The following is a 6,000-nucleotide window of genomic DNA, read 5'->3' on the forward strand; positions in this document are numbered from 1 at the left end:
TATTTATAATTAGAGATCCCAAAAGGAGGACAGAAAAAAATATTTGAAGAAATAGTGACCAAAAATGTTTAAATTTTGTTTTAAATATTAAATCCATAGAAACAAGGGGCCTCCCTGGTGGCGCAGGGGATTAAGTCTTAGCACTATGAAGCTATCCCCTGCAGCCAGGGCAGCATGTGTTTGATACCCTTCCAGGCCAGGGTATCACATGGTGCAGCAGACCTCTCCTGTCTTTGCCAGTTGCTCCCCTCAGCAGTGTATTTCAGTAGATCCGCCTGTCCCCACTCCCTCGCTGGCGAATCCTTCCCCCCACCCCCGGACTTCTGGCCTACACCCCAGCTCTTGTATGCATAAATAAGTAAAATGAATCTTAAAAAAATATAAATCCATAGATCCAAGGATCACAATGAACCCCAAGCACAAGAAATGAAGAACACTATACCAAGGCTTGTAATCAAAGTGTCAAAAACCAAAGAGAAAACCTTAAAGCAGCCAAGGAATAAAGATGCATTTATACACAGGAACAAAGATAAAGATAACAGTGATTTCTCTTTGGAAATACTACAAACAATAAGATAATGGATCAGTTTCTCAAAAGCACTAAAAGAAAAAGACTGGGCCTCCCTGGTGGCGCAGCGGGTTGAGCACAGTGCTGTGAAGCTGTCGGCAGCCTCTGCAGCGCGGGTTCAATCCCTGCCGGCCAGTGAGAATCCCACATGGCGTGGCAGACCTCTCTCCTGTCTTGCTCGCTGCTCCCCTCAGCAGTGTATTTCAGTAGGTCTGCCTGTTCTACTCCCAGCTATGTTTCTGGTGAATCCTTTCACCCTCCCGCACATCTGGCCTGTACCCTGGTTCATGTATGCATGAATAAATAAATCTTAAAAAAAGAAAAAGAAAAAGACTGCCAATGCAGAATTCTGTACACAGAGAAAAAAAATCTCCTAAAAAATGAAGGCAAAATAACCACTTTTTTCAGAAATATAAAAAGCTAGAAGTATTTGTCATGAAAAAAATCTAAGGTAAGTCCTTCAGGCAAAAGGAAGATGGTATAAAATGGAAATATGAGTCTATACAAAAATATAAAGAACACCAGGTATAGTAGCTACATGGATAGATACAAGATTTTTTTCTTACTAAGTAAATTTCCTTAAAAAAATTACTAGTCTAAACACAAAAAAAATATTGTGTGGTCTGTAGCATGTGCGTCAGTGAATATATGACAAAAAAAGTAGGCAGGAAGAATGGAGGTGAAAACATTTATGCCCAGTACAGCAGTCTTAAAGTATATGACACAAAAATTGACAAAGGAGAAATCCACAGTTATAGCTGAGCATTCAACACTCCTTTCCCAGTGATTCATAAGATAGAAAATCAATAAATGACTTGAAAACCACTATCAAAGAGTCTGACCTAAATGGCATTTATGGAACACTTTACTCCCCAAGTGCTGAATATAAATTCTTTTCAAGCACATTTTCTAGGCCATAAAGACATTTTCATATGTTTAAAAAGGTCAAACTATACAAAATATATTCTCTAGCCACAGTGATATCAAATTAGAAATTAGCAAAGATGTTTAGAAAACTTCTAAATAATGGAAACTAAGCAGCACACTTATAAACCACTATGGGTAAGAAGAAATCAAAAGGAAATTTAGAAGGTATTTTAAACTGAATGAAAATGAAAACATACCATACCAAAATATTTGGGATGTTAGGAAGGCGGTACATAAAGGGAAATACTAAATATTTATTTGAGAAAAGAAGTGCTTCATATCAGTCACTGCTTTTTCACTTTAAGAAACTAGAAGAATAAATTAAACCCAAAGTATGCAGAAGAAAGAACAGAGTGATGATCAAGGAAAAAAACCCCATGAAATATAAAACAGAAAAATAGAGAAACATAAATGGAACCAAAAGCTGACTTTTTGAGATCAATGGCATTGGTAAACCTGTAGCCAGAATAAGTAAAGAAAAGATATAGGACGCAAATTACTAATGTCAAAAATGTGAGAAACGATATTACTACAGATTATGCTCATATTAATAAGGATAATGAAGGAATATTATGAACAATTTAGATGCCAATAAATGCAACAACTAAGATGAAATAGATGTTCATTCTGAAAACAAAACTTACTAAAACGTGCGCAAGAGGAAATATATAATTCTAATGACCCTATATCTGTTCAAGCAGTGGATTTTGTAGTTAACAATCTTTCATTGAAGAAAATGGCAGTCCCTAATAACTTTACTTGGGAATTCTAAATTTTTAAGGAAAAATAATACCAAGTCTTCCAAACCCTTCCAGAAAACCAAAGAGATGGGAATACTTCCCAACTCATTCTATGAGGCCAACACTACCTCGACACCAGAACCTGACAATGACATTAAAATAAAAGAACATTATAAACCATTATGCCTCATGAATATAGATGCAAAAGTTCTTTTATATTTTTAGCTTTAAAATAGTTTCATATTAGTGAGAGCATTGTTCACTAAAAATTATTCTTTTTATTCTCTACCATTTTCTTTTTTACTTTTCCCTAGTACCATCCCGTGTATCCCCTTGTCCCTTCCCTCCCCTTCTTAATATCAGAATATACTTTGTATAGTTTGACCTTTTTGGAAGTGTTTTATGTTACCAAATTGCCTGCATTTGCCCAATATTTGTTATCATTCAGACTTACTTTGCTGTACATAATTCTCTCAGATTCCCTCTATTTTGTTGAAAATGGCTGCATTTCATCCTGTCTTGGTGTAATACAATACTTCATGGTGTACAGGTACAACATCTTCATCCATTCATTTATTGAAGGAGATTTAAGATACTTCAGTGTCTTAGTTATTATAATTAATGGTGCTGTGGATATTATGTAGAATATGTGGAATAATAGTATGTGGAATGATATGTGGAACATAGGCCTTTTTTTGTTGATGGTTTCATATTCATTGGATCTTTGCCCAAGAATGGACTTTCCTGGTTGTACAGTATTTCCATTTTTATTTTTTAAAAATTAATCCAATTTGCTTTCCATAATGGTGTTACCAGTTCACATTCCCACCAGTATTATAATTGGGTTCCATTTTTCCCACATCATCTCTAGCACTAGTTGTTAGGGGTCTTTTTAATGTGCCCTTCTCACGGGTGTGAAGTGATATCTCATTGTCATTTTAGTCTGTGTCTCTCTCATTAGAAGTGATGATGAGCACTGTTTCATATGTTTTTTGACCTGAATATCCTCTTTAGTGAATTGTCTGTCATATCTGCTGCTCATTTGTTACTGGCCTATTTGGAGGGGGGGGAGGTGAATTGTATGAGGTTTTAATATATCTTATTAATCCCTTACCAATTGTATATCATTTAAATTTTTTTCCATTCAGTGGGGTATCTATTTAATCACCTTAGATATTCTTTCACTGGATAGAAGCGTTTGAACTTGAGATTCATAGTGATCGCTTTTGGTCTTTTGTATTTCTGTGCTATTTGTAATGATTTTTTCCTCTTTTATTTGTGACTCTGTATAGTCTTTTGTTCTCTACTTCATTTATTTCCATGCTCATTTTTTAAATTTCCTTCTACTAACTTTGGGTCTTATTTGTTCCTCCTTTTTGAATTGATTTAAGTGTGATATTAGATTGTTTATTTGGGATTTTTGTGCTTTTTAATATAAATTGGTATTGCAATTATCTTTCCTCTTAAAACCACTTTTGCTGCACTCCATAGATTCTGGTAATTCATTCTTTTTTTTCTTCTCAAAGTATATCTTAATTTCAGCTTTGATTTCCTCTTTCATCCAATTGTTATTAAACAGTATATTATTTAATCCCTGTGAATTCCTGGTTTTTCTGTTGTTTTTGTTCGTTTGCTTGTTTTTTGTTTTTCCTTATAGTTGATTTCTAGTTTTATGGCATGTGGTCAGAGAAGGTACCAGGTATAATTTCAGTCTTTGTGGTTTTATTGACTATTGACTTGTGTCCCACGATATGGTCTATTCTTAAAGATGTTCCATGTGCCCTTGAAAAGATGTGTATGCAGCAGTTTTGGGGTGAAGTGTTGTGTAGATGTTTGTTAGGCCTATTTGGTCTAGTCCTTTATTTAGAACTGTTGTTTCCTTATTTGTACTTTGTCTTTTGATCTGTTTGTTATTATATGTGGAGTATTAAAGTCCCCTGGTATTGTTCTGTTGTTATCAATATTGCTTTCAGAACTTTATTGCTGCCTTCACTATTTAAAGGTATGAGAATGGCCACCTCTGCTTATATACTATTTAATATTTAGCAGTTTATATAGGATTTAACTGTATGTTGAGCTCATATAGTTTCTTTGTTTACTTTAGCATTCATTTGAATTTAAAAGATCAATAGTAATTAACACACATTTCTGTAATTTTAAAATTCTGTGACTTATTCTAGAGTATTTTTACAATATTTATACAACATTTCACCTACCTTTTTCTCATTTCTTTTGAATTTTGTCAAGGTTTGCAATAGTAATGTTAAATATAGTACATTTATTTTAAAATTTTATGTTTATATTTTTGTTGCAGGCCTAATATAATGAGGAAACTAGTCAATGTTTTATATCTTTTTTTTGAAGATTTATATATTTATATATACAAGAGCTGGGGTACAGGCCAGACATGTGGGGAGGGGGTGAGAGGATTCACCAGAGACAGAGTGGAGAACAGAACAGGCAGATTGACCGAAGTACACTGCTGAAGGGAGCAGCAGGCGAGTCAGGAGAGGTCTGCTGTGCCATGTGAGTTGCTCCCTGGCTGGCTGGGGATCGAGCTCATGCTGCAGAGGCTGCTCATTGCTCCATAGTGTGGTGTTTAACCCCTTGAGCCACCAGGGAGGCCCCTGCTTTATATCTTTTATATGTCCTTTATCACTATAATGTTAGCAGATATTCTTTACTCAAAATTATGAAGAAAATAGTTTTTATTGTATGTTTTATTAGAAATATTTTGGTAAACTTTTGAATTTATACCATTCTATCATAAATCTTTGATTAATTGGGTTATTTAAAAAGTGCAAACAGGGCCTCCCTTGGTGGTTCAGGTGGTTGAACCCGATCGGCGCTTTGAAGCTGTCCGCAGCCTCTGCAGCGCGGGTTCGATCCCGGCCAGCCAGCGAGGTACCCATGTGGCGAGGCAGACCTCTCCTGTCTTGTCCTCTGCTCCCTGCAGCAGTGTATTTCAGTCAGTCTGCCTGTTCAGTTCCTCGCTCTGTCTCTGGAGAATCCTCTCACCCTCCCACACATCTGGCCTGCACCCCAGCTCTTGTATGCATAAATACATAAATCTAAAAATAAATAAATAAATAAAATTTTAAAGGTGCGTACAATACTATCCTTGGCCAACAGAGGGATAAGAAGGATTTCTTTTGTTATTTTTCAGACTTCGTGTTTGTTTTAATTTTTCTCCCTGACCACATAATGGGTATTTAAAAAAGTAAAGATTCTAGCAACATTTCTAAATTCTTGCTAGTCCTGTTGTTTTATTATTGTCATTAATTTTAATATTGAAATTCATAAATTTTACACTAAATTAACTCATATGGTATGGGCGCTGTAAAAAATGCATTTGCAATTTAATGTAAATATAGCATTACTGTAAATACTGTTGGTACATAGTAACTTCGCTACAATTATGTCATGATAAAACTACATATCACTTAAGAATGAAGCAGTTATCTGTGAGACACTGGAAGTTTTATTGTGGTAATTCGGGGAACCTTGATTATGCATGAAGATGATAAACAAATTAAGAATGTAATTGAAGGAAGTGCTATGTTCGTTATTGGCTCTCCAAAGGTTATATTAAAGTAATTATCTTTCATTTGTAGGTTGATAATTAAGTTAACAAATATGACCCTAAAACTGTTTCAGAAAACCTACTATTCAGAAAAATGCTCTAACAGCCACAGCAATGACAATCATCATGTTAACAGTAAGTTATTACTATCAATAGTACTGGTATGGCCATTTGTTGAGCAC

Source organism: Talpa occidentalis, unplaced genomic scaffold (genome assembly GCF_014898055.3).
Source record: "Talpa occidentalis isolate TD23 unplaced genomic scaffold, MPIMG_talOcc4v2.1 talOcc4.17, whole genome shotgun sequence".
Classification (NCBI taxonomy): Eukaryota; Metazoa; Chordata; class Mammalia; order Eulipotyphla; family Talpidae; genus Talpa; species Talpa occidentalis.